At 28.7% G+C, this 27,731-nt stretch overlaps 1 protein-coding gene across 1 annotated transcript in view; it reads left to right on the top strand.

Moving 5' to 3' along the window:
* LOC107442276 (5-hydroxytryptamine receptor) overlaps positions 1–14,691 on the top strand; it is a 141,116-nt gene extending 126,425 nt beyond the window's left edge. The window contains exon 3 of the mRNA XM_016055800.4: positions 14,084–14,691. The gene's annotated coding sequence lies outside the window, so the exon portion shown is untranslated. The remainder of the gene's footprint in view (positions 1–14,083) is intronic.
* Positions 14,692–27,731: the final 13,040 nt, after the last annotated feature.

Raw genomic sequence — 27,731 nt, 5'->3', positions numbered from 1 at the left:
TAATCCCACTATATATGAAGCTACTTGATGCCTTGCATCTGGTACTTACAGCAGCCGAGAGCACAAATCTGTCAATCTCATTACTAACTGTACAGGGATCCAAATCCCAACGTTGTCATCACTTTCATTCCTTCAAGTTATAAAGAGTTTCAAATGTCTTGTTTTCCCAATTGGTGACCCTGGAGCTGAACCATTTGAAAAGGAAACTCACATTTACGCATTCTTGGCAGCACTGCAGAATTGCTTAACGCAAAGTCTATCATTTCATAACTCTCATGATAGAGGACACCACCAGAAAAACTAATTAAGCCACATTCCACGGATCATTTAATGAAACACAACTCATCCACAACTTAACTCTAATGTTTATTACCTAACGAAAAGTCTGACATAACTTAACTTTAATGTCTAATCAAATTTCATTCATACAGTTTTTTAACTATACCAGTTGCTAATGGTTTAAAAACCGTAAAGGTAGGAAATGTTCCTGGCATTAAACCAATTAAGTTTACTGGTAGGAACATTTAATTGGTAGCTAATTGGATGGACAGACTGCTGCCGGCCATTTTACCGTAATTTTAGAATAAAAGTTCCGATAGTATATAGTTTTCGAACAATACACTATGCTTTAAATTACTTCTTTATTTAAATTAAAATCTGAAAACGGTATTATAAGTCAATTTATTTTTAGTTTTATTTGCTAATGAAATTGGGTTCTTCTTAATTTGACAGCAATTTTATAGAAAATAAATTCGGAAAATAATTTTAATTGCAAGTTTCTTAGAAATAATCAGTTATTTGCTGAAAAGTTTTTTTTGCGTTATTTTTCTGTTTTAAAACTTATGACATTCGTAATGTTCTCAAATATCGGTAATAGTTAGTAAGTTAGTTAATAAAAGTAATAATAATAAGTAATAAAAGTTAGTTTTTCAAGCCATCAACAACTTGAAGTACTTTCTTCTTTATTCAAAAACAAGTTTCAAATTAAAAACTAAAAATTTATTTCAAAGCTAATTTATTTTTAAAATTAATGTGCAGGCAGTAGAAATCGTGTTCTTCTTAATTTAACAGTAATTTTTTAAGAGAATTTTCTTTTGAATTAATATTAAGTGCGAGTTTCGTCTCTAAACAATCAGTTATTTGATGCAAGCAATTTTTCAGTGTTTTTGTTCGGTATCAAAACTTATGAAATCGAGATGCTTTAAATTTCCCATGATTGATAATTTTATCAAATATGGATAATAACTACATCTATAGGAAAAGTGTAATTTTCAAATCATGTGCAATTTATGTATATTTTTTATTCAAAAACAAAAGTTTAATATTAAAAGAACGTAAAAATAGTGTGCTTCTTAATTCAAATTTTAGGGATTTTTTTATTTCTATTAGTAGGTTATGCAGCCATAATTGGCAGTATGATAAAGTGACCTAATCAATCAATCTGTAAGTTGCAGAATCTTTAAACTCTTCTGTTGTCTTATTTTTTCAGAATAGTAAGAGTTTGTGTATGATTTTAACACTAATTCTACTGCCATTTTGTATATAGTTTACATCGTTCGAAAGTTGTATTTTGACACCTACGCGTTTCAATGCAAATGAATGCCGCAGGAGTCTGGATTGAAAATTGTCTGATAAATCTATGTCATTTGAGCAATATACTTGTTGATACACTTTTGCGCAATGTTCTGAAATAATTTTTACAATTTTTAGTTTATTATTTTTAAAATTAATAATTTTTAGTTATTCAATAATTTTTAGATCTAGTCATTTGCATTGACTTAAACTGCGAAGCAACGTGCCAGAAAACAAATCAATATGAAAACTATTTAACAACTCCTGTTTATGAGCCATTGCTACTGATATTCGAATTCTCCAATGTGATTACAACCAATATCATATCTTTAAGTAGTATAGATTTTTATATCAAAATTTATTTTAAATTGTAATCTTTTAAAGTTTAATGAACACACTTGGTAAGAACAGTAACATTACATGTATTGTTTTACATTCAAGATGAGCTAAGGTAAATTGATATCACTGAATTACTTTTCAATTCATTAGCTATTTTACAAACATTTAGATAAAAATTGTTACAAAGAAGTTATGAATCTTAGAAACTTTGAAATAAGTGTCTTGAAATTAAAATTACTGTAAAGATAAAATAAGCTTTCACCTTTCTTAATGCAAATGAAAAATAAAAAAATTATTAATTAGTGCGTCACTGAAAAGTAATAGTACTTAAAGAGCAATAAACATCGAGAATGTTTCTAAACTCTGATTTTAATTCGCATGATTTTTGCAGAGTTAGCAATATTGTACAAACAAAAAACTTTAAAACTTTTTTTTTCTCAAAGAATAGGCCTTAAAGAAATGGCCTGGATACGAGATGTATTCTTTTGACTTAGAAAAGTCAATGAAAAATTCCCAAGATTTCATAATTATCATAATATGGCGCTCTCTTTTCATGTTCATAAATTATGATTGAAACTTTTTGTTTTCCTTTTCTTCAAAATAACATTATTTAAATCCATTATATACATTTTAATAGTTAAAATTATTAGTTATTTTTTGTGCATTAACTAGCCACTTGAGGTGACCAACTGAATGCCTATGTGAACTCATCGCCTCGGATTCCTCAATGCCATTCAAATGCACGAACTCAGCGCTTCGCGGCTCCCCACTACTTTATAATGCCTTCGACAGCATTATTCTAAAGTGACTGGATTGTATTTTAAATATAACTTGGGAAAATATAGAAAACTTTCTCGGAATCACCTGCGAGATCCAGTTGACCAATTCAAACTAACTCACATGGTATTCAGTTCACCTGCCTCCCGGTTCTATATAGTTTCCTATAATTAACCCCTAGTTATACTGATAACTGCAAAATATTGAAAAAAAGATTTTTTCAGTGTTTTGATCTATCTCATAAAAACATAGGCTCGACGACGAGTTGTTTAGCATTACTGTCAATTAAGCTAATTACCCCCCAACAATTGCAAAACATTGAAATGAATCTTACTTTGTTTATTTATTTATCCAATAAAGAACTACTGTCAAAATTTAAGACTTATTTCTTAGTAAAGAAGCGGTATTTAGTATTAATTTTAATTAGGCTAGTTACCCCAACTACCCCGATAAGTAAGAAACATCGAAATAAATAAATGCATTTTTCGTTTTCTCATAAAAACACACACGATCCAAATGTAAGACTTTTCTCTTGGTAAACAGCCGTTATTTAACTACCATCAATAAGTTACCCCTAACTAGTTACCCCTAATTACCCCAATAATTACAACACGCTGAAATAATTACATATTTATTTTTTTCTTTTGCCCATAAAAAATACACGGTCTACATTCGAGACTATCTTGGTAAAGACACGTTATTTACTTATCGGGTTAGTTATCCCAACTACCCCGATAAGTAAAAAACATCGAAATGAATAAATGCATTTTTCATTTTCTCATAACAAAACACACGATCCAAATTTGAGACTGCCATCTTGGTAAACAGCCGTTATTTAACTACTATCAATAAGGCTAGTTACCCCTAATTACCCCAATAATTAACCAAACAGTCTACAAATTAATTAATTAACAAATTAATTAAACAGTCTACTTTTTAACGAATTCACAATACTGACATGAAATTTTCCATTCATAGCGGAGTCATAGGTGAAAAAACAGGTTAACTCCATGACTAAGTTCTCAAGGAAATTTAGTTTAAGCCTTAAGCTGAAACCAGATAATTGCCTTTGTCAGTCAAGTTTGGTTTCAAATTAATGCGCTACGGAGTTGATGATTGCTCATCAAATTCAAAACAGATCAGCTATTCAGAAACGGTCATGAAATCAGAGAAATAACGCTCATGGCTAAGACTAATGCCTTTTAAGCGTTTTTAAATCAGCAAATGGTAGTTTTGGAATAAGCTCACAAAAAATGTTAAGGAAATATAATCAGTAAATAAGCAAAAGTAATAGGTCTCTAGAAAACATAACTTAAATAAATACATTAAGTAAATTTCCATTAGGTCTCAATTCCGTTTTAAAAAATTTACTTTCTCATCCCTTAAATGAAGTTATTTGTAATTCAATTTGAAGGACAACTATTACAGAATTTCTCTTCGGTTCTTATTTCAAAATAATGAGAATCAATTAGTGAACCAATTTTCATTTTTTTTCACACTTCCAGTCAAATACTTAGTGCCTAGTCAGTTGAGTTTGCTATACACAAGCTTAATTAGTATTGTTATTTAAATTTATGCAAAATGCCTCTTTTCAAGTATTTCGGAACAATACTCTGGGGATTAAGCTTAGTTGTTTAAATTTTAAACTATTTTTTAATGTAAAATAGAAGTTTTAAAAACGTTTTTAGTAATTATAGAATTATGTTTTGGAATTTTGATTTGGACAAAGAATGGCAAATAGAAATCCATTTGATGAGTATTTAAAGTAATAAAATTTTACAAAAGGAACTTTATATTTTGCGAAAACAAATTGACAGTATAAATAACATATAAAATTGTGCGTAGACGCAAAATAAGGGAAATTGATGTTAACGAAACAATTTCTTTATTTATAAACGGGTATGACGTATGATGAGGCAGAAGTCGAATTCGTGGCCATAGATGGCGCCACTGAAAAACAAGAATCGCACACTCTGCATTAAATTTGTTCAGTTTCACCAAGCAGGCTTGCCCGTGTGGCAAGTGACATTAGAACCAACCAACCAATCATTTCTTTATTTTATTGCAGTCTTTAACGCGTTTTCAGCCATAAGTGAGTAAACGCTTCATTTCAATAAATATCGTTTTATTTACGCTGTGACAAACATTTTTCATTAATTTTTCTGCTATTGTAAATGGTTCTGAAGATATCTCTAAAGTATTCAATTGGAGTATAGCAATAGGAGACAATTCAATTGGAGTAAACACTTTAAGTTAGGAACTTTTTGAACAACGCCAGTTTCTTAACTTAATATGGTTATTGACATATTCTGCCTTTGGAAAACGTATAATTATTCCATTTGAGATTAATCATATATTTATATGATGGATTAAAATTTCAAGTTCTTTCAATGAAAAAAATAAAACAAATTTCATAATGATCTTGAGTTCTACTATATAGTTTGTCCACTGATTTTTCCAATGTTGCATATAGGCATCATTTTATTTTCTTAAATAAAATATTTTTTGTGCATGATTTTTTCATGCCTTAATGAATGTATATTTCAACGAAAATAATTCCTTATTTTATATTTTATAAAATTTCGATGCTTGACCTAAAAAGGGCTACTATTCACAAATAAAATACCATAAATGTGACTTTAAATCATCAACTTTGTTTCGCAAACCTACTATTCAAGTAATAAGAAGTACTTTTAAACCATTTGTCACTAATTATTTGGTACCAGTGTTTTATCGAAAAAGAAGATAGTAGAAATAATACAGTAACAAAACAGTAAAAACACATATTTTTCTTTATACATATTATTTAATGTTGCAAAACGTAACTAAAACGTTTCTTTCCTTCGTTTTTAAACCGTAGAAATGTCTTTTTCCGCGACCACACTCTCGAAATATTTCTATTTATATAATGTTTCTTAAATATTTCAAATACTTCTAAAATATTCCAGACAGATATATTTTACTGTCCAGCATGTTTCCGGGAATGCAGGATAATGTTTGCATCACTTTTAACTTAACAGAATCTGTAGCAGAATTGCTACTCTGTTTAATGAAAAAAGAACTTAAACTTAAAAAAAAAAGAGAGAGAGAGAAAGATTATTCTGTCGATAATTTTTGTGTTGCTATTTGTAATTTTTGATAATTTTTGTGTTGTTGTATTTTTGTCAGCTATTTTGGCCCGAGCCTGCATTGTGTTAAAGTAGGCGCTCTACATAAATGCAAATTTTGTGTGTGACATCATATTAAAAAAATAATTCGGTTTTATTTACATGCTAGGTAAAGCTTAATGATAAGTGCCCATTTCAAAAAGAAATACCAATGGGATTTATATACTTGTGATTTTCCACTGACACTAGTTTGTATTTTTGGATTAATTTTACTCGTTATAATTATTAAAAGAGATTAAAGATGCTCATCAGGTAACTTAGATCTGCAAACATTCTTTGTGTTCTTCATTTTGGAGAGAGTTTACTCGAGCAAGTAAGTAGTATCAAAAACATAAAACAGCTAAGATGCAAATTTATGCACATTATCAAATCGTACCAGTTGAAGACTCATATAAATATCTAACAATGATGAATTTAGATATTTTTTTCTTAATTAAATCATTATACTTTAAATCAGTAATTTCCATTGAAATTCCGAGGCTAGGCATTCAATGTAACGGATTGTGAAAAATCTTAATTTCATTCCCAATGTCACAGAAAAGAGCATCAAAATTTATATTCAAAGCATTCAAAGCTGTAATTGCAAAATCGACATGAAATTCAGTCTCAGCAATATGACGGAATATTTCACATGTTTAAATTGTATGAAACATTTTTTTTTCCACCTAACTGCAATTGAAACAATATTATTTTCTGCTGGACAGTTTTGATATTAGAGTATAAATAAAGAACAAGCTGGTTCTTTCCCCTTGCAATATTAAAAATTTTTTCATTCATATATTTTATGGAATCGGCATAGAAGGCTAACTTAAGTCATTCGATATTTTCTAATTCGGTAAGAAAGTGATGCTTTTTTTCCAAAAAAAATTTCGATCAATACTCGAAGTTCAAAAAATCACTGAACGACATTTTTAAAACTATGTCACCAAACGACAGTATGATATGGAAAGTCATTTTCACAAATCTCTTTAAAAAGACTCGCAGAATTGTCGGTGATTCAGCCCATTGGATCTGAGGAAATCAATAACACATATGACTGGATTTAGGACTTCAGACGTATCTAAACATTTCCCGCTCAAGGATTGCTGAGGAAAGATATATTGTAAGACTAATGCTTTAAGCCAGCTTTTTTCTATAGCCTCTGAAGCAAGAGCAGCCACTCCTTTATTTTTACCACACAAGTTTCAGCTTCCATCAGTTGTAATAGATTTCAAGTTCTTCCATCGAATTTTTTTTATCAATTGAATTTCCAAATCCTTTAAAAATGTCAACGTTTCTGATGGTTTTCCATTGATGGACCAACATAATCTAGATGGTAATTATCAATAATCCCCTCATAAACCATTATATTTGATAGTAACCAACATAAGTTGCCATCACTTCAATGTAGGAATTCAGACTGATTTATGATGGTCCAAAATAAGAATAGCAACTTCTTTTAATAGTTAGTTCACGTTGAACCATCACGAATTTCCATCTTAGTATCTTAAAAATAAATGTTGGAACAATTATGAACAACCATCATCCCAATGTAGGAATTTTGACTGATTTATGATGGTACAACATAAAAAAACCAAATTGTTTTGATGGTATATTCCTGAGAACAAACAAGAATTCCCATTCATTTAACCATTATGGAAATGTATAGTTAAATCCATCATGAACCATCTCAGATTGTTGGTCCATGAGAGTGAAACTTGTCTTGATAATTAACCATCATAGTATTAAAGTAGTATTTTCCGTCATGGAATGATGGAAGTTTGTTGGCATATCAAAAACCATGAACACGTGATGGAAAAAGTTGGATGGTGACCCTCGAATGATGTTGAACCATCATGAATTGCACCAAAATAAACCATCAAAACTTTTTGATGGAACCATCAGGAATTTTAACTTGGGTAGTTGAGCCTTGAATACTATCAGTATCACAAACTTCTTCATAGCTTTGTCAACTTCTCGAATCTAAAATCAATAGTTGAGCTGTACCTGACACATCAGTTGGCTAAAGCCATCCATAGCCAGAAAACTACTCAAGATGCTATTTTTATCAGACATTTGAGATACATTTTCTGCGATTACTTTTATCCGGTGAGTCACGGTACTTGCTGACTAACTGACAGTTTTGTTAGGGGCACATTTCTTCGGAGGAGATTTCCGTATCGTGATCTGTGGCGGAATAATCGCCAAGTTTTGGAAACTTCCGGCTAGAGGCCCGCGAGAAACTAAAAAAAAAACACCACAGAAAGGGACATACTCGAAAGGTATAACTCGTAGCCACCCCCAGGAAAACATCTACATGCTTTTTTTTAAAAAAATTGCAAGCTTAAAATCAATTTGGCACCTTGGAGATTGCAGTTGGCACGACAGATCACGATACTGAAATATCCCCTTTCTTCAGGTATTGCAATTACGCATTCTGTGATCGTTTCGACATTGGTGTATGGTTTTGCGATTTCAAGAGCCACACGAAAGCTGGAAGGAGTTGTAACCTTTTGTTCAGTATCGACTTTCGTAAACAAATACTGCTACGAATGCAATCCGCTTTTCAATGCTTCAAATTTTTCGGTACGGTAAATTCCAGTATATATTGTGTGATTTTGAAAATGTCTTATTTTATAATGACGTTTAATGTCAGATTCTTTGGCAAATGTTGTTACTTAATCAAAAATAGCGCCTTATTTCTAACCTGAATCACGTATTATTGAGAGTTCAATTGATCTGCACTTACTGCCTATTTTTCGCTTCTATTCCCTATTAGTGAACCCCGACAAAAAAACAGCAATGGTGGTTCGAATATGTCTTTTGAATGGGATTGCGCACTACTTAAATTCACAATAAACAGTTTCGCTTCCTTCTCCTTTCCTAGAATCCTTAAATGACTTATGCAAGGACTACTACGAAGCGGACTACTACGAGAGTGCTGAAAGCATATAGATGGTACTACCTATTTCCGCTTTTGACCTCCAAATGTTCAGAAAATTAAAACGGTTTTGGGCCTTTGAACCTATTTGAGTGATCAGAACGGCCATGAGGCCGGAATTTTAGGAGACCCCTGCTTTAGATAACACAATAGTGTATCATTCAGGATGTGAATTTCTTAACATGTGAAATATTACAATATTTTTAAAAAAAAAAACATTCATTCATCACGATATTTTTGGCAGTTTTTTTTTCCATTTTAGTTTTATGCTAATCATTTCATTAAAACAACCTATATGATAGGGTTTATTACCATAATGTATAAGCCACGATTCAATAGTTTCTGAAAAAAATGGTTGCGGAAGTGAAACTCCAATTAATTGAACCAAATGTTTTAAGTACCTACTTATTTTTTTCATATGCATTAAATGTAGCACTCAATTTCTATTAAAGCACACATTTGTTACAAAAAGTGAAATAAGGAGCTTATCCATAATATTACCTATTTTACTCCTATTTAAAAAAAATTCTAGGAAATTAACTAAAACAGCTTCAGCATGACTTATTTCGAATCTAAATTAAATTATTGTGAATAATGTTTAAATCGATAAAAACAATTACAAAAACATTTGGGAATGTATTACAATTTCTAATATCTCAATAAAACAGTTAATAGACAAAAAGAACTGATTTCAGATTTAAGAAAAAGTTAATAATGTGTTTTTAAAATCGATGTTTAAGAGTGATTCTGTCTCTAACAGCACTTTTTTTTTCTTTCTTCCCACATAAAATAGAAGCATCAGAAAAAAATAACGAAAAAACTCATCATCCTGATAATCTTTAAAAAAAAATTTGATTGAAAATCGATACAAATTCTCCAAGGCGGTAGTTGCCTATCCATTTTGATCACATTTTATACTTTCTTGGATAAATTACAGAAACTTATAATTTCTTACATTTACCTTGATCTTAGAATATTCTCGCAATAATGTAGAGCATCATTAAACACAACCATGTATTTTATGGCGCCAAACAAAAAATGTTTGCTTAATGTCCCCCTCAGACATTTTTCTCTAAGAAAATAACATCTCCGGTTTACGTTTTAGAGCAGTTACGTTAAAAAAAAACTATTTAGACAATAAATAGAAATAAATTTAAAAACAGAAATTGCTACTCACATACCTAAAAAAAGTTTATTAGTACTGTAGTAATCATACAGTTGTGTCTTTTTTAACAAAATAATTAAGTAAATCCATTTTTTTAACAATATAAATTTTAAATATTTTTTTATGCTATACCCGTCTTCGGCGTCTGTGAGACTAGTTGACGAACAGCCCAGTAAAATGACGAGAAAGAATACAAGTCAGGAAAGTTACCGTATAGTTGTCATTCAAAAATTCAAAAACTAATGGACAGTTCTTGAGGTGGTCAGTATTCATATCACCCTGTTGACAGAGGGAAATAAAGAGAATCCTTCCCTCCAATTCAAAATAAGTGCTTTTGCGAGTAGTCATGTCCAGTAAGTAAACGAAAATAAGCAACTCCAACAGACTGGGGCAAGGAACTGGAGATTTTATAGTTTTCTCTGTTTTTTAGCAGAATATTCCATATTTATATAACTTAGCTCAACATCTAGACATCACTATTATAGTTTATATTTTAGTAGTATTAAAATAATGTTCAATCTATACTGGTATCAAAATTCAACTGACTAAATTTAAAGGAGAATTCCCTCTTCAAATCAAAAGAACGTTTTATATAAAAAAAGTTCTATCAAAATTCAAAACTTAAACTTGACTCTCAAAATCCGCCTCTACTTACGGGCTCGGCACTAGAAACAAAATGCCTAAAACCCAGTAGAGAAGTTTAAATAAAACGTCTCGAAACCTAGACTTACTAAAGTTCAAATGCAACATTTCCTTAAACTCTACTTGAAGCTGCAGCATCAGTGCCAGAATATATTGATAGTGTTTCATCAATCACTTTTTCAAGAGAGCTCTATCGTTAAAGGTAAAGAGTAATAGGGATTCTAGAGGCGGAAGACCAGTAGTCCAGTCTTTGAGATAAGACCAGTTCCAGAGGAAGTGTTGTCAAGGCAACCACATCTCATTCATAATATATTTAGTATGGAATTTCCTTTCCTTCGACGCTTTTTCAAGATTCATGGTTTCTAGGCAGTATCTGTTTGGGTCTTTAAGGAAAATGATAGCATTGTTGGCTCTATAAAGTGTTTGTGTACTGAGATAATAGTCCTTTGAAAAACGGCATAGGAGACCGCAGAATGGACGTTTGGGTCGCTTTGGGGGAAAATAGTAATAAAATACTATATTTTTATTGTTTTCGGTTTGTGTTTTGCGATTTCAAGTATTTATTTATTTGTTTTTTTTGATATACATTGCATCGAAGTGCCGTAAATGTTGTCTGATTTGTTTTGGCCGAAGTGCTTAAAATTAACAGATTAGAAAATGCGATTACTAAAATACAGTATTTTAATCTGATGATTTTTAGAGATTTTAACATTTATTGAAAAAAATCAATTGAATATTGGAGGAGGTTGTTGGCTAGTAATATTAGAGGGGGACCGGAAAGTAATGTCGTTCCAGTGCATTTGATATTTGTTATCAAGATTTTATTTTTAATTAATAATGTATTCAACCTCGTAAGCAACAATTTTTCAATGCCGGATCGAAAATGAATCGAAATAAATCGGAAAAAAATTGGTTTTTAAGACTAACGAATATTTAATGTGCCAAAACGACATTACTTTCCGGTCACCCCAATATTTTTTTCTTATAATTTCTCTAAAAAAATCATCAAATTAATCCCTTTCATTAATTATAAATTTTGAATTATTCAACATAATGCGTTTTAACTTTGCGCAAATCCAGATTTTGGGCCAATTCAAGGTAGCGGGAAAATAGAATGTAGTTCTGGATTTCAGTAAAAATGCGCCTTAATATATTTCTCTGTACTCGATTTCTTCCCTAATTTCATATCTTGCAATCTAACAACCTAGTTACGAAAATAGTTTTAAATCATTCCTGAAAGTTATTAAGTACATGATGTCCATTTTCATTTCTCGCTTTATATGTTTCTATTTGCATCTTATTTTGCATATTTCTTGCTTTTTTATGATTTTTTTTTATATTTTTGAATCTTTTTCTTTCGTTCTTTTTTGTGCTCCTAACACTATTAAATCGATATATTTTGCTTTCGCTATATTAATACAATATTAGAATGCACTGCTTTTAAGAATGTAATCGGCATTATATTTTTCGCTGTTTTATTTTCTAACTTTAACTTTTTCTTCTTCTCTAAAAAAATACTTTTTTTCTATTTCTAACTTTGTGCTTTTTTCTAGTTTCTTCTTATGGGTCCTATGTACTTGCAGCTCATTGACAGTTAATAAAACTTAAAAAACATAAATTTTTAATTTTTCTATTTTACTTTCTTTTTTTTTTTTTTTAATTTTCTTTCATTCTGCACTGTCTCTTAATGGTGTATTTTACTTGCGCTTTTTTTTCTCACTTTTACAAGCTCTATGATGGCTTTGCAGTTATCTTTATTTCTTATTGGGCAACCTTATTCCTTTTCTACAATTTATTCTATTTTTGTCCATGGCAAATTAACGTTCAATTCCTTATAATATGCAATTTATAACTTGCCTTTGATAACAACAAATGGCAGAGAAACAAACTCGTCTTCGAAGAGCACTTTTCGAGTGATATTGACAAGCCTTTAAGTTAATTATGTAGGAAAAAGAACCTCTTAATTTCTCCCAAAAACGACAGGACTCTAATCTTTGATCCAATTATCCCTGACGATAATTCTAGCCAGCATTGGGATATACACAGAGAAACATAGTGTTAGTACTTGCCACAGTTTTTAAGGCTTTGCTTTGCAACAATTTTTGTCTTTCGTCGCAAATCAAATTTTTCTGTCGAAAACAAATCTTACTTAGTAGTTTTTATAATATGTAACATGCTCAGTGGTTTCATAAACAATTTATTCTAAAAGTAAATTTGTGGCACTTACATTTTCCTTAAAATTCTAACAATTATAAAATGGTATTTTTTTAAAAGCATAAGAAGAATTTAACGGAAAAGAAAGAACAAACTGGACATTAAAAAAATCTTTAATATAAAATTGACTAGCGAATATAGTTCATTCGACATGCTTGCTTCTAATTCTGTAACCATATTTTCTGGGCCACATTAAAAAAAAAAACGAATCAAATTACGGTATAAAGTACCGGCACTTTGGATGCATCATCCGTAAAATTCAGTTTTGCAATGTACCATAATTTTTACAGCAATATTTATTTAATTAGAGTGATGCAGTGATTTTTTGATAATTATTATAGAAAAAATAAATTATGGTATGTTCCAATAAAAATGAATTTTACAGTAATTTGATATGAAATTTATTACAGTGTATAAAGAAACAAGTGTGGTATATTTTTTAGAATAATTTTAACAGTTATTATTATATTATTTTATAATAGTTATTATATAATAGTCATTATTAATTATCAAATTGATAGCTACATGGGAATTTTTTTAATTCTTTCGTAATTCCTGTATATTTTTTCACGTTTCTAGACGTTATTGTTGAACGTTTCTAGAATTCTAGACGTTCATATCGTTATTGCTAGACGTTTCTAGAGTTCTAGACGTTCATATCGTTATTGCTCTGTTAAACAAAATTTAACATCGTAAAGTTGAACGCACTAAACAGCGGTCTTGACTCCTATGATTTTTTTCCCTTTGAATGGAAAGAAGACGTAATCAATTGCTTTTCCAAGCCTAGATTAAACGCCTTTGTCGTATTTTATGCATTTTAAAGAAAACTGTCCTTGTCATAATACATGAAATCCCCCTTTCGAAGAACGTAATTAATTCAGCATCATTCGATTCATTGTTTGAATTGCTATAGATAAAATCTCAATTTATTTTCGCTAACAATGAAAGCACTTTTTTTTTAAATTCATATTTATTTAACTTATTTTTGTAAATAAAAATATGAATATTGTCTCGAGCTACTTTGACAGAATTTATCAGATGACTTTAATGCGTAATTATGCTTTACTGTAAAAATCAATCGCAATTTTGCGAAATTATCAGAATTGGTTTAATATACTTGATAATTAATTCAATATTATATAATTATTTAAAACAATTCACAAACAAAGCCACATCGTTTTTGAAGGGAAATAAATTGACACAACTGCACAAATTATTAATAGACATAAATTAATTTCATGATTATTTTTCAGTTTTCTAATATATGTCTGGTCTTTTATTTTATAGGCTGGAAACTGGAGAAAAACAAGGATTTGGCAGAAACATCACAGATATGAACCTTGAAAAACGATGCAGACAATGAAAGTAAATATCATCAAATCAGATGTCGCTATAAATATCAAAGCAATTCAGTGATTGACTTTTATGTGGTTGTTGACAGTGTTAGTTATACGATTTCTATGCTGATAACATATTGTTTTTTTTATTGGTTTTATGACTCAGTGTATCTAGAAGAAGTGGGTATTGATAGAATTTAATAAATGAAGTATTTTTGGTCCTACTAATGAATATTTAAATTAAAATCAGCTTTTTAAGAAACGAATATAGTATTGTTAATAGTCATCTAGGTTTTATTTATTTCTCTTTCGAACTCTTGAATATTCTTTATTATTTTTTAAAATACATATATTTTTTTAATTAAATTAAATTGCATTTTTGACTAAAACTAGATACTAAATTTTTACATTATCTTAAAAAAGATATAAATACTATTTTTGAACAAATAATGATCAGAATATATTTTTATTTATTTCTTGTTGTTTTTTGATGTACAGTTCAACTAAAAAAGAGTTTACCTCCCTCACTTTAAATATGAACAGTAAATAAAAAAAAAATAGAATTTCTCAGGTGAATGCTTAAAAACAATAAACTTTTTTTTAAAAAAACTTCAATACGTTTACCAATATATCGCAAATATATTTAGTTATTAATATGAACATCAATTACTTCAATTATTTGGAGCATTAAAACTCAGAAATGGCTGAGAAATTCCGTATATTAACGGCTACAAACGGCTTAGGAGTTCCAAACTATGGTCATACATTATTTACCTTGTAATCAGATTTCATACTCATAAGAACTGACCCAAAACGTTTATTTTCTTTTTTTTTTTTAAATGTAAATCTAAAAATTGCGCCTTTACTCACCACATAACCTCATGGAGTGTGGCTGTCACATTTCCCTCCGAGGTTTGAAAGCCCTAGAGGAAATAAAATATTGCCAATGCATTAACAAATTTTATTTCACCTGATCAAGATATATTACAGTTTTTTTCCACAAATGCTGAATATGGTACTGCGGAAGACTACGCGTCCAGAGTCAAATTCTTGCCGTACTCGTTGTTGCACGTTTCAGTTAATGGTAACAAATGCCGTGGAGATTCTTCGTCGTAATTCTATTAAACCACTAGGCACAAGGGACACGAACATATTATCTTTGTAACGCCATAAAAGAATAACATGGAATTTGCGTGTGGAGAGCGAGGTATCAATCACAAAAGAAGTCGATTGCCGTTGTCGGACCCTCGCCATATCCAACAACAAGAATTTGTTATATAGGAAATCATGAGCATGTGTCTGAAGGGGGGGGGGTCCCATCTTCATGAAAGATGCTAAAAGCATCACATAGAGATTAGTCTGGAGAGTGAAGTGTCCATTATGGTAGATGTCGCTTGTCGTCGTGCAACCCGCGTGCAATCCATCAACAAGTTCTTTATTTAGGAAAGTAACTACAGGTGCAACATATTGTCGAAGGAACAGTTCAGCATTCGCTTTCATTGATCGCGGTATGTTGCAACAAGTACGGCAAAAAATTTACTTGAAGTTGGTCGTATCACCAAAAGTTAACACATTGACCATTTGTGAGGAAAAAATTTTAATATTTCCTTATCGGATAAAATAAAATTTGTTGGTGTACTGGTAGTATTTTGTTTGTTATGAACTCTCCATACCCCGGAGAAAATTGTGACACAACCTGTCTACGCGTCGCTATTTGTAAACAAACAGCGTAATTTTTTGCAAATATTTTTCAAACCTAGGTGAATAAGGCAATATAATAGACCTTAGCATTCACAATTGATATACCTATTTTAGTACACAAAAGTAAATAAATAAATAAGACAATATATGGCTTGTGGACAAATATAAATTTGTTAAGGAATGATGCTTATTTCCCTTTATTGATTTTTCATATTCAAACTATTCAGATAACTCTGGTTTAAAGAGGACTACTCTATAATAAAGTTGACACAGTAAAAAACTATTTTACATTTTAAACTTCTTTCTAAATAGTGTAGAAAGAAGTTAGGTAAGCTTAAATAATATTAATTAAATACATATTAAATTGATACTTAAATTTTTTTTTTTTTTAATGATTTCTTCTAAACAAATAGTTAAACAATCTTGAAAATATTACTTATTTAAAGTCCATCTACCACTTATTAAAATATTAAAAGTGTTTTTTTTTTGCATCATAATTTTTTATAAACCTTTTAACCCCATTTTTTTACTCATAGAGTGAAAATTCTTTTACGTATACGAATAGTTGAGGAATGATGCTTATTTAACAACTTTAATAATTTTATTAAATAAAAAACTACCCAACTTTCATGTTTATTCATATACGTAAAAGTTGCATCGATACTTACACATTAATAAATATTCATATAAAATCTCATTCTTTCATGTGTCTGTGCAACTTTCACAGAAAAATTACACTTAATCAAAACTTTAACTAGTAATTTTACAACATGGGTAATAGCTCTGCTTGAAAAATTAAATGAAATCAAATAGTTTTCAAATATTAAATACTCCATTCCTTGTAAACATTGCTTAGGTTTCTAAGACATTTATCAAGTTTGTCTTTTACCCTCCACTGTTAACGAAGCCATTTAAGAATTGATATTTTTATATCCAGAGGCATAAACATATTTTGTTTAAAATTTAATTTGTTTTAAGTCATTTTTAAAAAAAAGATACTTAACTGAGACTTTTTTTCATTTTTTACTTTATTTTCATTTTTAAATAAGAATTTTTAATACAAAAGTTAAGAATTTAATTAAGTATAAAAGTTAGTTTTAAGTATGAAAGTTTTTTAAATAGTTTATTCAGAAAACATTCAAGTTCATGTGAGGTTATTGATTTAATTAACGAATACAATTAATTTAATGCTCTTAAATTAATGGAGATAATATTTATTGCAAGTAATATACAAATGAAACGTCACTTTTTGTCGATGACAATCCGCTTTATTAAATCCTGTAAAACGCTTTGTAAAACTTGCACTTTTTCAATTCAAGTCAACAAAAAATTACAAATATCATATCAGTAATAAATTACAAACAAAGCCGATATATTAAACAAATATTTTATTGCATATTTTAACTATTAAATTCTTAATTTAAATACGGGTGTACTTTAGATTTCGGAACCCGAATCGAGCATCACTTGAATAATCAAATTTCTATTCGGTTTTTCAAATAAATATTTTTCGTTTAGCAGCATCCCTTTCCGTTGAAAGGTTTAGTTAAACATTTAAACCTAAATGCATAGTGTTAACTCTGCTAAGTACAATTATATCATGAAATAAGTAGTGAGATCATTTTGATTCAGTTTATAATGTTAAAGAAATGTAGAATCGAAAATGGTTTGTGTCCAGGCTATAAATCAATTACAAAAACATTTCATTTTCTTCACGTTCTGCTCTTAGTGTGAAACTTGAAACCCAATGTTTTTTTTTATTCGATTCAAATAACGATTGATAAATTTAATAAACAGGTATTTGATAAATTTTTTACTAAAATATGCCAATTTTTGAAATGATCGTTAGCATTTCTAATTGTTTCAAAAATTGGCAAATTACTGCTCTTCAGTTGGCAATTTCCATGTTCTTTTAGTTAATTTAGATATTTTATTCTTTATTTACTGAACAAAAGAAATTATTTATTAAATCGAATAAGGATTTCTTTTCATATGCATAATTTGATGACCTTTAAAAAAAAACGATACAAGTTATTGCATTGTATCTTTTTTTATTGAATGCAATTATATTTTGCTAAATTGCAAAAATATCGTTATTTTGTTAGAAAATTTTCACATTAATTATGTTCAAATCCCTTAACTGTAACTGTTTATAACAACTGCAATTGTTAAGTAGTCATACTTTTCAAAATATCCATTTTTATCTAAAGGAAACCACTTCAAGTAAATTGACACGCAATTGCAAAGTCACTCAGATGTCCTTTTCGAAGGTCTCTGAAGACAGCTTGAAGTCTACTTGACTAACTTCAAATAGATGGATACCAGTTGTGAAGTAAAAATGGCTGATGCACAATGCTGGCAAAATTCTCCCAATTCTCATTGGTCTCAAAATTGAGGGCTTATACCAATGAACCTCAGTGTCGACAAATTGGCCGTTGCGAGGATAATTTCCTTTTCTTTTTCTTTTTTCTGTTCTTTTTATGTCTGCAATATAAATTTGTTTCATGCGAGTCTTTATATAAACAGTCATAGTTAAAAATAGGCAGTTTTTAAATATTCCAAAGTGAAGACATGCTTTGATTTTAAATAAAGGTCAGAATTCAGTTTCTAATAAAAATACTATTTTTAAAGTTAATGGGTAACCTTTCTTGCAAGTAGTAATCTTAAAAAAAGTTACATTTGAGAAATATAGATCCACTTAGCAAACCAATCAAAATATTTAAATTTTTCCTTTTCGTTGCGTTCAGTTACATAATGAAAAAAAAAAGTTGCAATCAATTACCAACAAAAGTCCCTGATAAGTAACAGCGTGACAAGCAAAATAGTGTGACTTTTCCTGATCGTGGTTGTAAACATAAATCACCAAGCTCAGTGTCCAACATCTGCCTCAGGGTAAGCATAGCAATGCTTGAATAATAAACTTGCGATGAACAAATACTGTTGCATCTATTCTTACAAAATGACTGTTTTCTTAAAAATAATCTCGCAGTTGCGTCATGTATTTAAAATTATTATGTATGCTATCTATTATATATATCTATATATATATCTATCTATATATATATATATATATATATATATATATATATATATCTATATATATGTATATATATATATATATATATATATATATATATATATATATATATATATATATATATATATATATATATATATATATATATATATATATATATATAGTATATATATATATATATATATATATATTATAAAAAGAAAACTGTTTCAAAATTTGATAAAAAAAACAATGAATACCCAAATAAAGTAATAAAATTCTATATAAAATCATTGAATTAATAGTGTATTTTTGTGGATATATTTACTAAAAATTTTCTTAGTTAATTTACATAATTTTCCCATGGGCAAATCCATTTCGGGTAAATCCGTTGCCAAAATTATTTACTAAATAATTTCTTTGTTAATCTAATTATGTAAATTAATTTCTTTGTCTAATTAACGCTAATGAGAATTGCTTTATTTTTTTTATAGTCATTCTAAGAAAATTCATTATTGCTTTCTTTATATTAACTTAAAATTCTTTACTGGGTGTCAAACTTCATAAATTACTTTCCAGGAACACTGAGTCAAAATCTTTCTTTCTTTTTTTCCCTATAAACTTCTTTTAAAAATGGCCTATAAGCTGTGGGGCTCAAGCTAATTGGTCATTTGCACATTTTTTTTTAAAAAAAACATTACTTTTCATATTAGATCATTTATCAATATTATATGTGGTCATGTGTTTTATAAATTAAATTTGCTTACACAGCTCTCGTAACATATATATTTCTTATTTCACTAAACATCGTCTTGACAACTTCCAAATACAGCTTCCTCGAAACATGTAAATAATTTTCAAGCTTTTCTATGCTTGAGAAAATAAATAAGACTGTTAGCTGTAACTACTTGAATACATATATCAGAAGTGCAGTACATGGCATATCATAATAGAAAAATTCTATTCTGTTTCTGAATACATATATTTTAATAAGATAATGTTTGTTCAGTTTATTGGTGGAAAAATCTGTTTGTAAAATTTTGTCTTTTTTTTGGCTTATTGTATTCTACTTATCTATTGTTGTTAGCTTTTAAATAAAATTGGTTTAAATTCATTCAAGGTGTGTATTTTTTTCATGCAATTCTTTTCAAATTCAAAGAAATATATATATTTGTATATTCTTAGCAAAAACATTTTATTATTCATAATAAAAGCCAATTTTTATAACATGAAATCCATGAAAACTCAAAGCAAATTTAACAAAATTAAATTAAGAAGAAACTAACAATGATTCAATTGTTTGAAAAAACTATTGAAATTCAAATGTCACTGAGAGAATTTTAGAAGCGAAACGTAATAATAATTCATAAAATTCATTTAATTTAATGAGACCTGCTTTCAATTAATGTAGTTAAGAAATAAATATTTATTTTGAGTCGTATTTTTATTTAGATAGTTATTGATTAAATGTTGATTTTAATAACATAATAGCTATAAATGACTATTTTGCTCAAAAAACAAAATTTATTACAAGTAAAATTCAACGCCATGCACCGTGTGCAAAAAATGAACGAAACACCCTGAATAACTTTTGATCTAATGATTGGATCGCTGCGTTCTAGAACTCAAACTTTATGATTCGAAGGGGTGATCACAAATATGCAAATTAATAAGTACAGAAGATAATTTAAGTTACGAGAGCAGACACAAATACCTATACTTTCTTTAAATAAACATACCTTTATTTTGGATCCCCTTTCTGAAATCGTCATATGTTTTAAATTCGATTTCTCAGAAACTATTCGAACAATTTCGCTAAAATTTTATATTCTGCCATTTAAAATTGTATTTTTTTAAAATGAAGTAAAAATTTTATACCTTATAAGTGAAAAATTTTTCGACTATTATTAAATAAAATAAAAAAACATAATACATTTTTACTGAAAGTTACATTTTGCATGAAATTATCTTTAGATAATCCAATTTTATAATTTTGTGCAAAAAATTTTTCAATTCGAGTAAAAAGTTTTCGATATATGGTAAATTGCACAAAAAGTAAAATTAAAATTAAGGGGCCATAACGTTGGTATCCCTCTCCTGACCAAACTATTCTGAGCATATTTCCCTGATTACTACTACCTCCAATACCCCAGAAGTCCGGATATGTCGAAATATTGAATTCTTACTCAGACAAAGTACGTGTCTGATTTCATTGCTTGAAATATAGTCTGTACTAATTAATTAGCAAATTTGAGGCCATCGCTTTGAACCTTTAAGATTGAGACCTAGAACGTGAAAATCCAATCATAACATTAAAAGTTTTTCAAGGTGATCAATTTTACATTTTGTACTATGTACAGAAGAATTATATGTTAGACATAGCTATACATAATTTTGTTTCTAAGTATAAATAAAATTCTGTTATCGATTTGCATTTGGAAAAAAGATTTTGGGGGCACGTATACATCTTTATAAGTTTTTTCACTTATTTTTTTTACTGACTGAATTAATTATTTCTGTGTTTAATGTACAGAACTTTCAACAAAATAATCCACTAATTTCAAAGTAGCAAAGTTCACAAACAGTTAAAAATCAAATTTACAAACAATGTCAAAAATAAAATTGAGAAATATATGCTAGGCAACCTCAGAGCAGTGGAACCTGTACTAAATTTAAGGAGTTGAAATTATTTGAAAACAAAAATTAAGAAAAAAATATTTCAGCATTAGTCCGATTTTTTTAAATCGAATAAAAACTCATAAATTAGTGAAGAAGATTAGAATACAAAGTCAGTGATAGATATTTATTCAAAATAAATTTGATTGAAAGAAACTTTATTAAAAGACCATTAATAATTAACAATCAATAGCAAAACTGCATCATTAAATGTTTTTAGATAAATAATTTTTAAAAATGCCAGTGAAAATTCGCTATTTTAGAACAGCTTCCATTTTACTGCTTAAATTATTTTCAAATTTATCATTATGCGTCTAAAATGGACTTATTACGCAAAACAATAATGTGCAGTATACATTAGACTCATTTCTGACAGAGTTGGCCGTTGATTACAGTAATCGATTACAACTGTAATTGATTACAGATAATTACAGCTATGTAATCAATTACTTGTAATCACGATTACAAGTAATCAATTACTTGTAATCGTGATTACAACTTTCAAAAAATTTTGATTACAGCTGTAATCATGATTACAATTTTGATTACAGTAATCAATTACTTGTAATCACGATTACAAGTAATCAATTACTTGTAATCGTGATTACAACTTTCAAAAAATTTTGATTACAGCTGTAATCATGATTACAATTTTGATTACAGTAATCAATTACTTGTAATCATGATTACAAGTAATTGCGATTACAAGTAATCACAACATAAACGATTACAAGTAATTATGATTACAAGTAATCAAAATATATGATTACATGTAATCATGATTACATGTAATTTGATTACATGTAATTTTGATTACTTGTAATCAAACTATACGATTACAAGTTATTACGATTGTATACTATAGTCAAATTTTTTATGTAAGTATTCATGTGTTTACATATTTTTATGTACATAGAATGTACGCACGCATGAACGTACAATTTGCGATTCCTATACATACAATGTATGCACAAACGTTGTTTGTACGTACAATATTCATAATTATATTGTAATATACTTAATGCAATGCGCATATGCTTAGTACATATAATTATGCATTTATGATACATGTACGCATGTATGTTAGTTTGTACAAAAAGGCAATGTTTTGTATCTTTGTATACATAGACAATGTATGTATGAACGTATATGAAAATAATGTTTATGCGTTTGCATGCTTTTATGCACTTAAGTGCATATATTGTATAAATTTACGATAATAGCACGTATATACAATGTACGTTTGTATATAAAATTCTACGTATTTGCGTACAATATGTAAAAATGTTATTTAAAGGTACAATATATGCACATAGTTGCGTAAAAAAAAGGCGTACATGTATACATGCATATTTATATGTACATCGATATATGTGCACGCAAAGTATGTACTTATGTACAACTTACGTATGTACTTGTATAACTACATACTTTGTTAATACTTATGCGCATGTAATGCATGGATGTACAAAAAAATAGTTATATGCACAATGTATGCATGTGCATACAACGTATACATGTACATAATTACAAGTTATGTACAAATACATGCGTACATTTAAATATATGTAATTACAATATACACATACATTGTGCATACATTAAAAAAATTTATGTGAGTAAAGTTATCAAAATTTGTTTTAAAATTTATTCTAAGGCATATGAAACTCGACCTCATATTTTTTAGAAAGCAAACGATAATTTTATTTGGAATTTCTAAATATTAATTCCACACATAAAATTTACCGTTTTTCTTACCATTTAAAAAATTTCTATGAATCATGCATTATGTTATAAAAAAAATAGATCTGTATTGTCAAACATTTCATGAAAATACCTGAAAATAATTTTTTATTCAGAGAATTTCAAAATGATATAGAACAATTAAAGCTGAAAACTAAATTTAAATATCGTTTGATTTTGTCATTTAACTTGCTTGAGTCATTAAAAGTTAACTTACATGCATTTTATTTATTGCATTGTACACATATTTAGACATAAATGTAATGTGCATATGTATACGTGTAATGTATGTACGCATGTACAATGTATGTACATACATTCATGTATTGTACGTGCATATATAGTACATATGGATATGCATACATGAAACATACGTGTATTGTACATGTGTGGATACATTCATTGTACATATATACATTGCACCATATGCATAGATAGGGATAGCATGCATGTACACATGTAAAATTTGTACGAAAGAATTATGCCCAATATATTTATGCACATACGTACTGTATATGTACACACATATGTACATTATATGAACATTATATGTTCATTTCATCATATGTACATTATATGAATATACATCTGTACGCTATATGTATATACATCTGTACGCTATATGTATATACATCTGTACAATATATGCATCTCAAATGTGTGTACGTACGTTATGCATGTCGAATGCATGTATGAATATATGTGAAGTATAAATACGCCCAATGTACGTACAATAGTTCACAAATGTATTATGCATATTTGGATACTTACATTGAGCATGAACATATTATGCACATGTACATAAATACACTGGACATGCATATCATGTACATGTATACATACATATATTGTACATCCTACAGATATACCTATATTGTACATGCATACATATATTGTACTGTTCATAAATAAATTGCACATACATGCATGGGACATGCATTGTACAGACAATGTATGTATGTTCGTACAAACACAAGTACTTGTATATACATGCGTACATGAACATAGATATACATTTTACATACACAAATATTTGCATAAAATGCATATATTCATTGTTTATAAATGTACATGTATACATGTACAGTGTATGTACATGTGTGTGATACTAAAATGTCTGAACATATGCACTAGATAAAATCATATGTACATACATTTCAGTTACATTCATTTGTACGTATACAAATACGTACAAAATGCAGTACATGTTAATACGTGCAAAATGTATCATTATAAAATGCATTCTACTATCTACTGTAAAATATAATCATTTATAAGAATACAATAGTCTTGTAATCGTGTAATTAGATTACATGTAATCATGATTACATGTAATCAAATTACATGTAATCAAATTACATGTAATCATATATTTTGATTACTTGTAATCATAATTACTTGTAATCATTTTTCTTGTGATTACTTGTAATCGCAATTACTTGGAATCATGATTACAAGTAATTGATTACTGTAATCAAAATTGTAATCATGATTACAGCTGTAATCAAAATTTTTTGAAAATTGTAATCATGATTACAAGTAATTGATTACTGTAATCGACTATGTAATCATGATTACAGCTGTAATCAAACTTTGTAATCACGATTACAAGTAATTGATTACTGTAATCAATATTGTAATCATGATTACAGCTGTAATCAAAATTTTTGAAAATTGTAATCATGATTACAAGTAATTGATTACTGTAATCAAAAAATGTAATCGATTACATTTTTGGCCAACTCTGATTTCTGAGATATATATTACGCATTATCGATTTTGCGTGCCATCTCAAATATCAATTTGAATAGAGGATAACCGAAGGGCTCTCTGGATAGATTTAAAGGAACGGATAATTATACGTTTCATAGCGTGATGGTTAAAATAACTGTAAGTGCTCTTGTTTATACATATCTGTGTTTAGACGAATAAACTTAATATAAGTGATAGGAAAATTAATTGCTAAATTAACTTTCGTCAAAAATTTCGTAGTTTCGAAAATTTAAATTAAAAAGTTGATAGCACATGAATTTTGAAATTTACAGATACCAAATTAATAATATAGGTATTTAAAGACACCAGACATGATAAGATTACTAAAAAAACGTATTTACACTATTTGAAAATTTCTCAAGACTGCGTTAAACATATTATTTTTGTCACATGTAAATCAGATTTATACATTAATTTAAGAAATAATGTTATTTTATATTGGAATAATAACACTAAATAGTGAGTAATATAAAAATATAGTATATCTGTTTACAATATGTTAAATATTATATTAAATATTCTGTAAGCACTATTTTTGATACGAAACTTCAATAAATTTTCTTTTAGGTGTCTAGCCACATCCTATGGAAATCCAAAGTTATTTTATTCTTTAGATATATTTTTATTTACTTTGCACAAAGACGCATTCCTAAACTCCGAAGTTTCATCTGTAGTTGTGTTCAAATTACATAAATACTTGTGTAGATGACAGCATAGAAAATAAATTGCGTAGCCTTAAACCAGGGGTGTCGAGGGGGATTTTTAAATTTGAAACGTGAGTAAATATCCAAACTTTGACCCGTCATTTTTACCAATATGCCCTACGAGAACAAAGAAGATACGCCAAGAATCTGACCAACCGCAGTTTATTTTAAATATATTTTTAAAATTTGAAACGTGAGTAAAATAAGAAAATTAGCAATGAAAATTAAAATTTCAAATTTTGTTAATGATATGCAATTCATCCTAAAACATAAACAATGGGATGCACTCTTGTGACATGCACATTGCCCCTCCCCCAAAAAATGGACCACCCTGAATAACTTTTGATCTAATGATCAGATCTTCACGTTCTAGGATTCATTCTTAATGATTCAAGATGATGACCTCAAATATGCTAATTAATTAGTGCAAACGATGTTTTAAGTTACGAAATCAGACAAAAAAAAACGTACATTCTCTGAATAAACATGCTTTTTTTCCAACGAATTCAGATTTTACACTCCCAAAATATAGGGAGCAGTAGCAATCTGGGAAATTTGGCCCCCATAGTTTGGACAGGAGGGTGATCAAAAGTTTGTATTTTTTAATGATAATTTATGCGTATTTTGTCATATCTCGAGAATTTTTAAGGTGAATTGAAAAAACTTTGCTCACAGTCATAAAATTCGTTTATCCAAAGATAATTCCACGCAAAAAATAAATGTTTGTAAATATTTATTATTTTTGATTACTTTATTAAATAATAGTCGAATAAATTTTGAATTGTAAAGTACGCATTTAATACATCATTTCAAAGTAAGCAATTTTACATGGCAAAATACAAAATTAATAGCTATATCGGTTAAATAGTTTCTGAAAAATCGAATTTCACAGAAGTATGATTTGGCGTATCGTCTGCACTAACTAATTAGCATGTTTGAAGTCGCTCCCTGGAATCATTAAGATTGAGTCCTAGAACATAAAGATCCGATCATTAGATAAAATTTTTTTAAAGCAGTCCATTGTATTCCGCATTGTAATTTTGAAAGAATAATTTGATTAATTTCGGAAGAATAATTTTTGAGTATTTCAAAACCACTACCTGCTAGTAAATATTAGCAATTATTAAGATAAATAAAAATAAAAAATTAAATCTATTGAGTCCAAGCATTTTAGGCAAACTTTAAAATAAGTTTCAGAAATTTAGTTCCTCCATAATCATGATGTGTGTAAATTAAAGCACCATGATCAAGCTCCAAAGCTATGCAGGCTTTATTAATACTCCTCATTAACTATCATGTTGCATGATAGTATCATAACAAGAGGACAGACAAATCAATATTTAATTCTTAATTTTACAAAAATCATCCATCAAAAAATCCATCCTTTTCAACATCACTCTGATGTTTTCATAGAGCAAAAAATACCATACATTTTACCACATTCTGGTAGTTTTGAACATACTTTTTTTTCTAAAAAGATGTAAAGCTATTAAAACTAGTTCATAATACTCTTAAAAGTTTTGTGAATGGAACTTTTTTCCATAAAATGAAATGTTAGCTGCTAGTTTATTTTAACACATCATTTTTTATCTCGACACTTCTAAAACTCATCTCATAATTCAAGAGCTTAGCGCAACTTTTAATTTCCCGACCTCGAAAAGTATGAACCATTAATGTAACGTGCGTGAAGCAAAGCAAAAAATTAGTAAGCATTAGAGAAACTAAAGCAAGAAGAGCGGAACCTATAAGGAGAGACTAAAACATTACTTAGTGACCACACTAAAATCTCTAAAAGATTCTAATGATAAAAATCTTTTTGCAGTATTTTTAGCCGTGTTCCAGAACACGCTATGGCCAATTAAAATTCTACGTAAATCACAGGCTATGGCAAGCAGGATGTAAAATAATACTTTTTAAGGAAATGTTACCTCGGACTTTCTGACATTTAATTAATATTAATGTGTCTTATCATATACATTTATTAA

Source organism: Parasteatoda tepidariorum, chromosome 2 (assembly GCF_982258835.1).
Source record: "Parasteatoda tepidariorum strain Cologne lab strain chromosome 2, Ptep-v5.0, whole genome shotgun sequence".
Lineage (NCBI taxonomy): Eukaryota > Metazoa > Arthropoda > Arachnida > Araneae > Theridiidae > Parasteatoda > Parasteatoda tepidariorum.
The sequence above is the reverse complement of the archived record's forward strand: the minus strand, read 5'-3'. Positions and strand labels throughout refer to the sequence as shown.